We start from the raw sequence: 16,265 nt of genomic DNA, 5'->3' as shown, positions 1-16,265 counted from the left end.
CCCCCCGGGCCCCCACCCCGCCCCCCAGCCCCGCTGCCGGAGGCGGCTGAAGTGGTTCTGCCCCCGGTGTAGGTGTGGAGGGGGCGGCGGGGTCCCCGGGCAGGCAGCCGCGGTGGCATGTGGCGCCCCCGCCGCGGGAGCTTCTGCCCTCCGGGGAGGCGAGGGGATGGTGCCGTGTTACTGTCGTGGGGGCCTGTGCGCCCCTCTAGCCCCAGGGGCTCCGCCAGGGAAACGCGGCTCTCTGTGACAGGGGGCACTTAAAAACTTGGCTTAAAAACAAGAAAAACTTTTAAAAATACTGCTTTGCATTGTCCTCCCAACTGCTTTTTTTATGTTCTCTTTCCTTAACGGTGCCATTTCCAGCAGAAACAACTGGTTCTGGTCTCTTGCCTATGAAAAAAGCCCTTCCAAAACATTGAAGTTTTAGGTGATGGAGAGAGTGCTTCTTGGTGAGATGCTTTGACTGTGTTTTTCATTTATTATTTGTGATTTTCTCCCCATATTTTCAAAATCATGTTAATTTCGAACACAGTTCACTGCAGAGCAGGTTACTCTGTCAAAGAGAAGGCATTGGTAGTAGCATATCTTTCAGTCAGGAAGAGCTTCTCTTCCAGTTACTAAGTTCTTCTGTGTCCTTTCACAGATATGTCTCAATCCCCCTTCCTGTCTGCCAGAAATGTTTATACCAAGTCCAACCTCTTAATACACCTTCAGTTAAAAAAATAAAAAAGCCTGCTGCAGGCCTCCTTCCTTAGAGAGAGCTGCTGTCTACAGAAGTACTTGAGGGATAATGTTTCTACATTGCTGCTGTGGGTGGAAAAAAACAGGACTATTTTTGTTTCATGTTAATAAACCCATCCTCAGATTGTAGAAAATATGAAAGTTTCAGTGTAGCTGTGAAATAAATTATTTTGCTTGGCTGGAAGACTTAAACTAGTGGAGAATGTCTAGGCATTTTTGGAGTCTTCTACAGTAAGACAGTAATTGTAGCTCACAGTTTTCTGTGTAACTTATCACAGGCAGATTTCAGCTTTTTCAAAATAATTTCTTGAACACTTGGTGAAGGTGTCTAATGTATTCTTCATTTGCTATTATATAGTTCATGCAATTGTGGCATTGCACTATGCTTGGAACTGAGTTTTTACCTAAAGCAGGTTCACCTGCTCTGTATGCTTAATCAAGTACTTCTTCCATATATACTGAGTTTTCAGAGTTCTAAGTAGAGTTTTTTTACAGTTAAAATGCAATGAAATTAAGCCTCAGTACTTGAAGTGTGAGTTGTCACGGCATAGTGGTATATAGAGATATCTGCATTTGCTAACTTCCTGAGAAGCTGCAAGGCTGTGGAATGCTAAGGAAGCAGTCCTGTATTGTTTCCAGAGCTTTTGGGAGCGTCTCTTCATGTCACTGCATATGTGCAGCATCAGACGTGTTGTCACAGTTTCAGAAAAATAATGCATAATCCTCAAACTTTCCAAAAAATTGTCCTGTTAAAATCTGCAAAAGATGTATATTAATTTAGACCATGCTGTTAATTTCTTTGATCATAGACTATGAACTAAGTCATGCAAACAGCTTGGATTACTCTTCAAAAGGGACATTTTTAAGAAAGGATAACTTGGTCCATGTTCTTTTGCAAGTACTTTACACATCCTAATTTTGCTCAGCACAGTGAAGTGGTGGAATGAGAGAGTGAACTCGTTAAAAATTCTTTTTGGGGAAGCAAGTTAATTCTGTCTACCACTTCTTATGAAAAGTTTTGTAGTCGTACAGGAACTTGAACATCAATGCTAGAAAGATTTCTTGTAGTATTGTTACCTTGAGCTGGCTGCATATTTGTTGCATTATTGCTGGCAGAACTGAGGCCACAGTTCAGGGTAATTCCTTACTCAAGTGCCCTTATTTACTGTAGCTTTACTTCCTTCCCGGGCCTACACAGTGCTATTTTGGTAGCATTTGAGTAGTACAAAGTTTCATGGGGAGATGAGTGATAGCATAAGATAGTTAGAAAGGAGGCCAGTCTTTGCTGGTGTGCGTCTCAGCTTTTTGTTGGTCATGCTTTAATGTGTGTTAGCTGTTGCTGTACCAGGGAGGGTAGCTCAAGCAGTTGTCACGCTCCACGGGAGAAGAATAAGAAATAAGTAACATAAAAGTAAACACAATCTGACTTGGGACTGTGAATAATAAAATGCGTTGAGGTAAATTGGATAGGATTGGGACTGAAAGATTGAAAGGCTGAGTAGAAATTTCTTTGCCAACTTCCAACAATGTTCCTTATCCTTATGTTTGTGCCAAAAACTAATTTCATTCTGTTTTAATGTACACTTATTTTTCTGGGAATACATATCAGGCTTCAAAAGACAATAAATGTACTTGACACAAAGCTCCCAAGTTTAATCAGCCTTTGTCCCTGTGCCTCCCAATAAATTTGCAGTAGCAATAGACAGGTAAATATCCCTCAGCAAACCTGTCCTGAAAATATTCCCTGACGATTACAGGTGGCAAGATGCATGCAGCAGTATGCTTTTTAGAAAATAATAAGATTATGAGTGCTTGTAATGGAATATCCATCATCCACGTTTAAAAAGCAGCTTCATACCACTCAAATACATATGCTTCTGATAAAACAGCAGGTAAAGATTATTGATACAAAATACATTCTATCATTACTTTTGCATTTTCCTCTAGAAATAATTGTATTCTGAACTCTTTACTGCGTAAGTTGGATAAACTTCTGTGCTAATTATTTTAGATTAATTTTGAAACATCCAAAAGCTCATTATGACTCTTGGGTTTTGTTTCTTTTGTTTTGTTTCCCCCTCTCCCCATGTAGCTTAATAACTTTTATATATTAAAATAAAAGTGTCACCTACTTCAGCATCTCCTGGCAGTTAAAACCAAAACCTCAACAAAATGTCCTTGCCTCATGGCCCTGGATGAAAATGGAAAACTGACTGCATGTGAAGTGTTGTTTAATGTATCAAATACATAAAGAAGGTTGCACAAATGTTGCCAGAGTTTACACAGACTGATTCTAAAACAGCAACATGATGCAGAATATGGCTTAGTCTGCTTGTTGTGAGACATAAAACTTTGAGATCAAAGTGTTAGAAATTAAGACTTCTTAAACTCACCTAAGTAAAAGTTTCTCCATTTTTTTTTTCTTCTGCTCAGTTCTCATGGTCTTCAGCTTGTACTTGTCATGTGCGGGCATGCAAACAATAAGCATCTGCAGCTCCAGATAATTTCAGCAAGTTTTGAGGTGTATGGCTTTGCAAATCTGACCAGTCTTCTTTAGAGGCTTTAATACATATTTAAAGACATATATGTAAAAGCTTTAACTGTATATCTGTATATTTATATATCTGTATGTCATGAAACTTTATTCTGGAAAATATTAAGATAAAATACTGTTGAAATTATTGGCTCTTTTCCCTGTCCTTAATCATTCACATAACACTTTGGACTCTCAGGAACTCAGTTGGCTTCATTTGTGACAAGGATGTAAACCACGTTACCTAAGAAATTGTTTCTTGGTTGCTGTATTGCAAAGAAAACTATACAAGTTAAACCCTGGTCTTTATTTGTTTAGCAAGGATGCTGATAGATTAGCTGACCGTCTCCCTCAGGCTTCAAAACTGCACTGAACGAATATCTTCTTGCTTGCATGTAATCCTAACCTAAGGATGCCATATATAGGCATTTTTATCCGGGTGCTTCTCTCCAAGCATTGCTTCCTATTGTGTATATATAAGCTACATATAGCAGATGCAGCTTCCTATCTTTTGATGAAATATTTTGTTCTTTTTTAATCTGCCAAATGTAGTAGATTGGCAGTTGTAGAAAGTTTTAGGTTTGTAAAGTATGTGTTTTTTTTGTTATAAACACCAAATAATTCTGCTGTAAACTGCTGTAAAACAATTTTGGATGAAAGCCATTTTCTCAGGCAGTGAAGGTGTAAATAGTAGATGTTACAGTGTTTTTACAGTTTGTTAAGTGATCTCTAGTTTAAAAAAAAAAAAAAACCTTAAACAATGAAAATGAATTTACTAATATTGTTAGGTAAACCATACTGATCTGTGATATTTTTCTTTGCTTCCCAAAGCAGTATATAATAAGCAGTTGCATTTGCATTATTTAACTTGTGTGCTACAAGATACTGATCTGTAAGAAGACTTGTGTAAGGTTTTGATGGTCTCAAGTTAATGTGATGAATTCAGCTATCAGATAAATTGATTTTATGATTTGAGATCACAACCTTTGTTATTGTACCTCTAGTATATTCTGTATTATTTAAAACAATACATAGGTTGTTACTCTTGATGACAACATTGTTGGAAATGAGGCTCCAATCAAGCCTGGTTTTACAACATGTGATCTCTGTTTTGTTCTTAATTAGTCTAGAAGTTTTGTGGTAAACGTGTTGAAACAACAGTTTGTTGGTGTCTGAGTAGGGGCCCGATCCCCCCCCCCCCCCGCTCTATAGCGGTCTGCATTCCTCAATTAGGTTGAGAAGAAATTAGTAGGCTATTCCAAGCATTTCCCTAAGCAAGTTTGTTTGATCCCAAGATCTCTCTGATGCAGTGGTCGAGCTTGCTGTGTTCTTTGTTGCTTCTGATTTAGACTCCTATTTCACCAGACTTTGTCTTGGTAAGTGCTACAAGACTGGGCAGTTAAAATCTATAATATTAACTGAATTTCTGGCTTTGGTAATGGGTTTTAGTATCCTTTAAAATCCCTTATATACTCTTTTGGTTGGTAATCAGATATCAGAATAGGAGATTTAATAAATGAAGTAAAGAAACAGAGACCAGTGGCATTGTGGAGAAGTTCTGAACTACAGAAAGAGGAAAACTCAAAGTGTGTGTTGTAGAATGAGATTTGTGGAAGCCGTGCTTCCAAAACAGGGTAGGATTTTTATTAGGGTGAAGCTCTTCTTGCTGGAGCTGGTGAGAACTTGCTGACTGCAGAATTCTCACTGCATTTGCTGAACAGAAGCTGTTTGTGTAGGCACATTGGTTTTGATGCAACTTGTGCTGGGAAAGTTTTCCAGGTTGGAATTTTGGTCAGCTCAGAGAGAGACCGATTCCAGAATAGTTGGTTTGTGCATTCAGATGTGCAAGTCTCTTGGTTATGTGCAAGTTCTTAAGTCTGGGTCTTTGCAAGGTAGGTGTTGGTTTTTTTGGAGCTTGTCTATTTTTTTTTTTCCTTTTTTTTTTCTTCCTTGCTCTAGTGGAAAACAGAGGCAAAAACCATGCTGATCCAAAATTCTGTGAAATGTTTGACTTTTCTCTTCTTGGATTTTGAAAGGAAGAGAGCTGTTGATTAGCAGTAAGCATGCCTCAGAAAGCACTTTCTCCCCTTCCTAGAATTTTGTTGAAGAAAGGTTGCGAGAATCTGTAAACATGCTTCAATAGCAAGCTACAGAGAGCCTAAAGAAGATTGGTATAGGCTATACCAGCTTATATCAGTGCAGCTGACATAACTCAAGATTCTGTTTTTAAAACAGATCATTTGAGCATATTTTTACTTACCGCTTTGATATAGTATCTCTCTGGTTGTATTACTAAAGCTTTTGCAGGTGCTCACTCTAAGCACATACACTGCCCTGGGACTAGTCATAGGCCTTTGGGATGATTTTTTTTTTTTTTTGCAAAAAATCTAGTTACTTGGGAAAATACTTAAATGCGAGTGTAAATACCCACTTCTTTAGTCTCTTACTGAAGGGATAGCAGGAGGTCTGTACTGACCAATGCAGTAGTCCTATTTGCAATCTAATCTGGTGCTGGTCAAAAAAAGGGGGAGGGGGCTGTTACATCAGTACCGTACTGACTTAGATATCTTGTGTGTTACAAAAATAGGTGCTTTTTGAAATCTGCAGTATTTTAAATGATCTCTAATATGGAAAACAGGAACAGAAATTCTGTGTATGAGCACTGAAACGTATGCATCTATTTTTGCTTTTTTAATTGGGTTAACACAGCTTTTTTCATTTTATTTATAGTGTGTGTGAGTTTAAATGTATGTTAGAGAGAACAAGAGAAAAAAACGAATAGTCTGTGTGAATATATATATGTATATAAATTTTTACATGCTGGAATCTTAGAGCTCTGCTAGTTTTTGCAGCAGAGCTTTTATACTGTTGACTCTGCAGACATTTGACCTGACTCTGGAGATAGCTCTCATAAGGGTTTTGAATTTGTATAAATCTCATACAGTATATTACTTCATATAGACAGTGTAAACTTAATCTTTTATCCTGCCTATGAGAATTTATACACCAGTGCGAAGTTGCTCAGTGTAAGGCCCCAATTCTTCTTGGGCAAGCTAAACATAACATACATTGAGCAGTCCCTTTGATTTAAATATCTGCTTTATGTTAAATTCATTTTTGCTGGGTTAGGACTCGATATTAACAAAATCAAATTGGTTAGGGCTGGGTGGAAAATGATTTTTTGCTTCTGTGGAGTGTTATTTTTAAAAAAAAAAAAAAAGCTTTCCAGTGTGCATCAGGACAAAATGATGTCTGTCTGAAAACTTTAACTGCAATGTTATTTCTCCAGCTGATGGGCCAGCTGGGGTAGCTGGATGTTTCTGTCTCCAGGTGATTGGAGTGTGGGTGCAGGAGAAAAAGTAGAAGTCCCTGATCTTAATCATGAATAATTAAGAGTTTCTCTAGTTTTGATGCAAAATTAGAAAATTTTCATGTAGCGTAAGCTTTGCCAGAATGGGTGTAGTCCTGTAAAAACGTTTGATTCTGATAAATGAGGAATTCATAAAAAAGATTCCCATGCAGTTTTGCCAATGCAGTCAAAATTCTGTTCCCACTAGTTCCAGGTAGTGCAGGTCAGAGCACTAGTTGTGCAGTATTAATGCATGTGTTTTTTCAAAAGCACCTTCCAGACTTAAAAGGACTGTCAGTTTAGAAAACAAATTTAATAATTCACCTCCTGTTGTAAGGGAAACAAAATAGTAAAGTAAGTTTATGAGATTAAATGGAGATAATAGTTTCTGTACAGGTGTGTTTACCATGTGTATTTGACAGTAGTTTGAGCACAGCCATGTCTACTGTTTCCCATATACGGTTGGGCTCTAAACCATAAGGAAGATAATTAGTTTACTCTTTGTTCTTCTTGGGCCTTCTGCCAATGAAAATGGGAAGGAAAATATTTTAAATGTGTTTTGCATTCTCATTTTCCCAAACATAGAGCTGGGGTTAGTATCTGTAATAGAGCACAGTGGTGCTAAAAACTTGGGAAAGCAGTCAGTCCTGAAGCATGAGAGGCCAGCGCGCGCCCGTGGGGTGTGAGTTCTGGCTGACAGATGCAGGTTCTGCTGCGAGAGTGTGTTCCAAGAGCAGCTGCTCAAAAGAGGCACTTGGTGAGGAAGAAGCCTTGTCCTCGTGGGCCCCAAACTGACTGAAGGTCCCTCATCTTTAAACAGAAGGAAGGAAGTGATTTCTTTTTTTCTGGTTTGTTCTGTTCTGGTGATTTGTCTGTAAAATAAACTCCGCTTTATAGAGGTTTGTTTTATTAATTGGATCTGTTTTACTGACAGCGAGAGACTGATCTTCAGTATCCGATGCTGTTGAACATTCCTTGTATAAAACTGGTTGGATTTCAGGTTGACAGTGATCCTAACCTAATTTTCCTGTATGTATTTTAATACAGATATTGGTTTTCTTTCTTTTTTAAATGAGGAGTATGCACTTAATAAAAGAATCATGACAGTTTAGAAGGATCCCTTTCAAATGTCTCATTCTTAAAGATTTTTCCTCATACAAAAGTTTAAAAATGTCTTAACTTTGTTTGGCAGTTTACAGCCTAACTTATGAATCATGCAGAGTCCAAGACAGGAAATAAAATGCTGGAGGTGCTGGAGACATATGTGTTGGGATGAACATTACAAATAATTTTGAATCTTAATAGTGCAAAAGAGAACTGTATTACAAGTGCTCTTCAGTCTTGTTTTTGCGTGTTATACCCTAAAAACGTGATAGTGCATGAGCCTTCCCTAGTCATCTTGTATGAAACTTATTTTAGTACTGAAGTCTTAAATGTTAGGCTTACTTATATTACTTGGGTATTGGTTCATCAAAGCACAACATGGAGAAAGTGAATAGCTCTTAAAATATTCTTAATCTCTTGGTGCTTTGAATTTTGGAAGAATGAGACACTTTTCCCCTCTCCCCACCTCCAATTTGATTGTATTAAATGGAGCTTAAAAATAATATTTGGGTACTTACAAGTATGCAATGGAGAATTTGTGTACTTGTCAAATATTATTAGAGCTGGTAGTTTTAAGATAAGCATTTATGTTATGTAAGTACAAATAATGGAGGAAAAGTCTTTTCACACAAAAGAAATACTTGGGTTTATTTTCAGATCAACTGTTGAACGATAATTTAACTTTTGTCCTGTTCATCCCCCTGAAGTGATTTTTTTTTTCCCACTTGCAAGTATACCAAGTAAATTCAGCCCAATGGATCACTTTCCATGTATTAGTTTTCCAGAAAAATCGGATTAAAATTAAATTTGTTTTCAATTTTGTGGATTAAGTTGCTTCTCTATCATACTAACTTGTGACTAACACTGTAAGTCGGTTTGAGTGTTTTTTTTCTTTTTTTGCCTCTTTAAAAAGGAATAGTTTTATTTAATAGTAATGGGAAATGAAAGCTGTCTTGATCTGTATGAGGTATTAAGTCACTTGAACTTCTGGTGACAGCAAATGAGCACTTATGTCAGTAAAAAATATTTGGACTTTGGTTTAAAAAGACAAAAAAATATCATTCAAACCTCCTTTCATAATATTAACTGATGATGTTATGCTTTGTATATAATCAGTGAGACTGTGTAAGATCCTTATACAGTGTTGAACATGTTTATTTTTCTATGCATATTGGTTCTGTGAGCCTTAAACTATAGGCGCTTAAAGGCATGATGAAAACGGATTTAAGAAACAATTTGATAACTATTATGCATGGATAAAGTCTTCTTAATAATAGTGAGAGAGAACTGAAATCATTTGGAGAGAAGTTATTAATAACATTTTTTCAGTAATGTTGTTCACTCAAAGTTTTTGTCTTGGATTAAGTTTTCCTTTCACCAAGTACAATGAAAGCCTAGACTGAATCAATATTAATCTCTGTTGAACTGCATGTTGTTAAATAGCACAGGTGTTCCCAGATGAAAATGAGATAAAAATATAACTGTGCATAAGAGTGGGTTCTTTACACTTGATGTATTAACTTCTTTGCCTTTAATATGGAATCCCAAGTGTGCGAGTGAAGTATGTTGTTACTGTTCTTTAATGGGGAGCCACATGATAGGCAGACACTCAGTTTAGGGCCCACATGACAAAATTCATCTGCAATGCAATATAAAAAAGTATATAGCTAAAAATTCCCTTTGTGGTTTGCACATACAAGTTTTGCAGACTGCAGGCACTATTGGCTGCATATACCAGTGATTCAAAATACAGACTATGATAGCCGGGTGGCTAAAGCCCTCATTCAGAACATAAGTAAAGTGAATTCTCTCCTTTACCCTTTCTGTCTGCAGAGTGCCTGAACACCAGTCTGTCGGCTGCTCTGGAGCAGGGAATGCTTTCTATTCCTTCTTAAAGCTGTTCCGTTCTGCAGAAAATTAATGGAGTCAGAAAAAAAGAGAGCTAGAGATGGTATGTTTTCTCAGCCCAGAGGATTAAGCAGCTGCCTTGGAGAGGAAAAACCTGTGACCTTCTTCCTGGCCCAATTCATCTTGCATCTTAAATTATCTCTGCACAGTAGACTATCTTAATCAAGAAGTGAGAGTTTCTCTTCCACAGTGGACCACTGTCCAGGTTGCTCGAATCTGTAGTCTGAATTCCCTCAGGTAACGCAAGGTCCTTATGTGTTGCAGAGGGGTACAATGATCATTCATCCATGACTCACAATGTAGTCGCCAATGTATTTTATTCAGCATGATTCTGTGAGGGTATGATTGGCAGGTTCACACTTCACTTTCAGAACATGCTGAAGGAGATAGGTGAAAGCTGAGCCACGAGGTAGGCATTGATGCAGTTCTGTTAAGATTAAATACTTCTGCTTATATATGCAAAAATGAGGCTAAGGGCTACTGAGGAATTTTTAATTAAAAACAAAAAAAATCCCTCTGGAATTTGGGTACTTCTTAGATTAAGCAGCTCTGTGTATGTGAAGGAGAGGGGTTTTGATTGAGGTCCTTATTTCTGTGGCCCTTTAGGAGCCTTACTCATCTACTATGCCCTGACTACTTGCAGTTCCTGTGATTTTTGGAGGAGCTGCTTGTGCCTAGGCACTAAAAAAAAAAAATCTTAACTCAGACAAAAATGAGATGTTTTATCTCAATTTTAGATAAGATTAGTTGTGGTTCTAACCTTTGCAGTTTGTCAGAATGTACTTTGCTTTGAATTGCATTTTTGGAAAGCAGGCCAACGGCCTCTGATCTGTTGTGTCACCGGCAAAATGTGGTAGGAATTGTGAGAATACGCTGTGCCAAGCTGGTGTCTCCAACTAAGCAGACTCAGAGTTTGTGTCATATAAAACTTAGGCTCTGGAGAGAAATATTGTTGGCCTCTTTGTTAGTCTGAATTTAGCTTTCTTTGCAGGTTACCTTTTCACTAACGATGTAAACTAACTTTGAAGGGTCCTTTGTTTTTTTCCTGTGTCTTCTGTATCTTGTTCTTTGTTTTTCTGTCTTTTTAACTCCTTTAGATATATACTGTTGATGGAGCTTCTGCTCCTCATAAGGTTACTTGATGCTTCTTTGTGTTATAAGATGGGTGGTTAATTTGCTTACTGCTTTGATAATTTTTAAGCAGTTGGGCTGAAAAGCCTTTGTAAAATATGTGCTGAATTTTAAAATTTTAAAGAATATAAGGAAGTTGGATCATCACTGAGTAGAAGACAGGTATCATGAAAGGTTATTTTCTGTGGATATTCTGTGGATACAGAATGATAGTTCCAAGGTCCTGTGTTTTCTTATGCCTGCATTGTCAGAAAATGCCTGAAAGGGACCACTGGCTTTAACTGATCTCCTGCTAACCATCCACAGTGGGTGGCAATTTGCTGCTACCATCGGGTACTGTGTTAAGGCACATTCCTTTGGTTCTTAGGCTTCTGTGGAGAGATGGGGAGGTTTCAGCTATGTTTTAAGCAGGTAAGCATTCAAAAGCTTGCTCTTGCTTTCTCGCTGTGTGTGTGTGTGTGTGTGTGTGTATATATATATATATATATATATATATCACTCTAAACTGTGAAAATTCGGAATTGAGTTTTCCAAATTAATGGCCTTAATTTGGCCTGATAGTGCATACATTATTCTAAATTAAAAGACAGTTGGTCTTCAGCTTATAATTCCATTTTTAAAAAAGGTGGAAATTAAGCTCTCTTGTGTTCTGGCTCATGAAGTGTTGAGCAGAGCATTGAATACATATGCATTAACATTTAAGTGTCAGATACAGAGACAGCAAAAACTTCCTTAATGAGGCTAATAATTCTGTCTGTAGGCTCTAGAATTTGGAGTTTAGTTAGTATCCTATAAATAAATGACAGGACTATACATTTTAAATGGTGATGGAGAGTAGAATTAGTGTAAACATTTTTGTCCTGTACAGGCAACCCTTCTGTCTTTTCTCAACTTCTGAATTCTTGATCTTTTAACCTTAATATAATTATCTAATACATTTTCTATATACATAGTTCAGATAAAGGTTATGAAATGACTTTCTCAGTGTACTGTTACTTAAGAGGGAAAACACAAAGGATATTACTGACCACCAGAAGTTGCTGTAGAAGTTGTCTTTGATTATTTAACTGATTATATTCAAAAACTTTCAGGAAAATAAAATTGCTAGTGAAACTTACTGATCACTTCAGAAGTAAAAACTCTCAGGAAACTTTGAAATAATATGATATGTAGATATGTTTTCAATTTTTAATATTTTTGGTAATTTCTTATAGTGGTATAAAAGGTATTGCATAAGCCTTTTTCTTTCTTAAGAAATGCTGCTACTCAGAAATTACAAAACAAATCAAAATAGCAAGTCACTTTTGCTTCTTATGAACATACACAATATATTCATGGTTGTAGATGAAAATATTTTTTGTGCTTTACAATGAAGCAGCTTTGTGAAACACATGGTTCTGTGAGGAATGAAACTGTTTAACCCTAGTTTCCTCCCTGGTTTTGGAGATGTATGTGAGCTTCAGAAAAGGCTTTTCCTGTATTTAGAAACACCCCTGCTTTGGACTCTCTATACACTTGAGAATATATGAATTTTTGCTATGGCTGTTCCCTCAGTTGAGATACTACCTGTCTGCTTATTTGTAAAACTTGGGTTTGATGGCCCTGAGGGGGATGGAACGCACACAGGAACAACGAGCCTTGTTTGTTCGAGCTTTGTTTCTGTAGGAAACAAGGCTAAAACAAACTATATTCGGTGAATATGAGTTTAACTCTGAATCTTTGAGAAGTGGCTAGGAAACTAAATTTCTTGAGTAATAACCTGTAGTTTGTATGAGTTACAATGGTATATAGAAACATATTTTATTTAGTTATTATTTGAAGGATTGGAAAGTCCTTGTTTGACTAAAAGTAATTATTATTTAAATGTAGCCAATGCCTTTCAATTCCAGTTACTCYGCATATTTGTATTTCACTTAAAATGTATTTAATTTTGAATGGGTGCATATTTTTTCATGTTATATTTCTATTATATTTGTGTTAATGATGTGCAGTTGTAGTAAAACAATGGCTATTACCGTGGAAAAATGTTATTGTAATAAATGAATAAATAAAACACATCTGTTTGAATTTCACAAAAAGGAAATTCCTTTTACTTTGCTCAGGGAATGAACAGAATATCAGTTGTCACTGTTTGTATTGTCAGAATTTTCCACTATTAGAAATTATAGATACCAACTGATTTTTACGTGCACAAAAAAAGCAAATCTACAGAAGTAGGAATCCTTATGTGAGTTTGAAATTTCTTAAATCTTTGACTCGTAAGGAAACTGAATGCCTTGGTATATGAGACAAGTATTATGCCATATTGGTCTTGAACTATTTGTATGGTCTGGAGGAGAAAGGGGGGGGCTTTTTGTGGTGTCATTGTAGCAAGTATATTGTCTTTCCATCTAATAATTCAGTAAAGAAAATCACAAAACAGAGGCTAATTCCCTCCTCTCTGTGAATCTAAGGAATGTTCTTTACTAACTGCCTCTTCCTCCTCTGCACACTTGGAGATTTCTCGTCTGTGTGAATGTCGTACAGATGGTATATGAAAGGTCTTTCCACTTTTGTTTCTCTTTAATCGAGGCAGTGTGCTCACTTTCTCCTTAGACCATAAATGGGTCCACTTAATCTTTCCATTTACTTAGGGTTAACTGAATTAAAATAATAAAGGGTTGCTGCACCTTAGCTTAAATTGAGAGGATAGAGTGATATCTTCTAATGAAAGAAAGCTTTTATTATTATTGAAAGTGAAATGGTAGAGGGGGCGACAGCTAGAAAGAACTGAGAGATCTCACCTGATCACATGGAATTAAAGGGTAATTCAGCCCCTTGTCAGAAACTCACCCAGCTGAGGTTAATTTGAAGCCACAGGTGCAGCCATAATTAGTCACAAGATCCAAGGCAGTGTGGTCGGTACAGAAGCTGTACAGAATAGTGTATTGCCGTGCATTCATGCAGGCCTTCTAGAGAAGTCTGCAATAGGAAAATGAATCTTATTTCAAGCACTGATAACTCTAGCTGTAGAATATGAATGTGCTCGGTATGGTGGAAAAGCAGAATCCTTTCTTTTTTTTCTTCGCAGTGAATTTTCCTACTAATTACCACTTGCTTACTTTAAAAGCCTGTTTCAGCTTCTTGTGGTTCAACTCTTGCAATACGTTAGTGAGCTCTGTGTGGAATAAATTTCTCTTTTAGACTTTAACAATGTTTATTTTGTTACTAGTGGGATAGATTTCAGGCATCTAAATTTGGATTATGACTTGAAGAAGAGCTTGTTCCTTCTCAGTTTGTTTTAATTAATAAGTTCTTGGTATATTCTTACAAACATGATTTTTTTTCCCTAACACTTTGAAAGTAATTGCACTACCTTGAAGGAATTTGTGCAGAATTTTATTTCTCTTTTTGCAAATCTTTGACCCCAGGTGAATGTTATTTGTAGGAGCAAAGGCCAATTTACTGACGTATATTCAGGTGAGGTGAGGCTTTCTTGTCATCTGTCAGATAAGCATAAATGGTGATGGGAAAGTTAGCAGTTTACAACTTGCTGATCAAGATACTAGTTTTGCAAGTATGATATGAAGCCACTAGTTGGCTAGAGAGTGTACCTAATGAGGCTTTTAAAATGAAAGTTAGTTTTAGCTTTTTGTTGTTGTTGTGTTGTTTTGTTTTGTTTGTTAATGAAAGTGACTTTATAGCTGTCCTGAGATGTTGCTTAGATTTTTTTCATCTCTCCTCCTCAAGAAGGGAGTATTCCATATTGTACTTTAGGAAAGAATAATTATCATTATCAGTCGTACTTTATGTTTGGTGTTACATTGTGTAAGTGTTATTTAACCCTCCAATTTTGAAACTGTAACTGATTTTAATTTTCATGTCAAATAAATTAGACAGCAAACTTTATTATGAATTAGCTTTTAATTTAGGGAGAATGGCAACATAAAAAGTGTTTGCACTGGCAAATAATAGAGAGGACTTCAAAAAGTGTATGGTGATCCTGTGTAAACTTTTACAGTCTTCAGCAGAAAAATGCATGAGGCTTCTGTTTCTATTACTTTTTCTGTCCTCCCCTGCCCCCCTCAGGTTGTCGTCTTCTCTTTTCTAGCGTTGTTTTCCTAGGTGCAAACTAGCACATATATGCATTAACAGAGTGGTGTGTTTCTGTACTGTGCACTCAGTAGCTGAGAGATGTGCTGTGGAGTTGATTGGGGATGGAGACAATCATGTTATTTAGTCGATAATATTAAAAGAGTGGTCGCGTTAATGCTGACCAGAAAATCGCGTTGAGAAAATGTTCTGGTTTATTATTTCTGTCTTTCTGGGGTATGCTTTAAAAATAAATGGACAGCATTTTTAAAATTACTTTCTGAAATGCATCAGGATTCAAAACCAAGCTTCATTTGGAGTTAGGTTGTGGTGCCTGCATTCACAGAATTGGACAGGCTATGTTTTTTTTCAACACATATTCCAGGATTCACGCATTCATGCCTACTACTCTATAAAAAGAAGCACAGAAATGCAAATTTTTATGGTTTTACTGATTGTCTTTCCCCTTCTTCCTTTCCTTTTCACTATATATATTTCAAATACTCTGTCATCTGTTCTCAAATAAGTAGGCACAGAATCTGTTCCTTGCCTAAGGCATTTTGTTATTGTAGGAAATTGTATACTGGCTTCTACAGGTAGCTTTATAAAATTTTATAGCAAAATTGTTTTAAAAAATTATTCCTTTTTATAGAACGTGATTTTTGTTCCTGACTGCTAATGTTGAGAAGCTGTTTTGGAGAGCGCTGCAGTCTTGGACTTCTGTAAGCAGTTTCTCTGACTCCTAACATAACTGTATAAAGGTTTAAGAGGATTGCATAACTGTAACATATATACATATATATACATGTGCATAACTATGTAGATATATATGTATATATGTTATATGTACATACTTATAAAAAACCATAAATAGCAATATATATATATTTATATGGTTTTTTATATATATATGTATGTATATTTTAAAAAAAACTTAGATAAGCCTCCCTGTTATCATGCTGAGGGTGCCACTGTACCTTACAAAAGAGGAAGAACATTTTGGTGTATCTATCTTCTGTCAGGATGGAGAAGTGAGCTGGAGCCTTACCTGAAAAAGGAATTCTCATTCATCATCTCCCAATAAATCTAACCTTTGCTTGTGAAGTTTTTGCTGACAGCCAGCCTGCAGCAAGACAGGCTGCTGCAATCTTGTAAAATAACAAGAAATAAAGACAGAGCCTGATTGAGCATTATTCCTGTTCTTAGCCTGCTTCTGCACAGCTGTTTGAAAAAGAAAAAAAGATTTACTTGGATTCTTAGAAGTGATTTCCTACAATGAAACACATGTACACACACTACACACATCAGGTTTCTTTGGTGATTTTTCTTATTTGATTCAGTAAAAATGTTTCACTTTTTTCTTTTTCAGTGATGTGGAATAAATTGATTTGCTGGAGTGGTTACTTTTTTTTTTTTTTTTTTTTTTTT

The 16,265-nt window shown here is 36.5% G+C and overlaps 1 protein-coding gene across 2 annotated transcripts in view; it reads left to right on the top strand.

Moving 5' to 3' along the window:
* The first annotated feature begins 296 nt into the window (after positions 1-296).
* The window catches only part of SOCS6 (suppressor of cytokine signaling 6), a 28,001-nt gene continuing 12,032 nt past the window's right edge, over positions 297-16,265 (top strand). For both annotated transcript variants that reach the window (XM_026079285.1, XM_026079283.1), the window contains exon 1: positions 297-449. The gene's annotated coding sequence lies outside the window, so the exon portion shown is untranslated. The remainder of the gene's footprint in view (positions 450-16,265) is intronic.

The sequence above is a fragment of the Apteryx rowi genome, unplaced genomic scaffold (assembly GCF_003343035.1).
Source record: "Apteryx rowi isolate R43461 unplaced genomic scaffold, aptRow1 scaffold_499, whole genome shotgun sequence".
NCBI lineage: Eukaryota > Metazoa > Chordata > Aves > Apterygiformes > Apterygidae > Apteryx > Apteryx rowi.
Note: the sequence above shows the minus strand (reverse complement) of the source record. Positions and strands in the feature narration are given on the sequence as shown.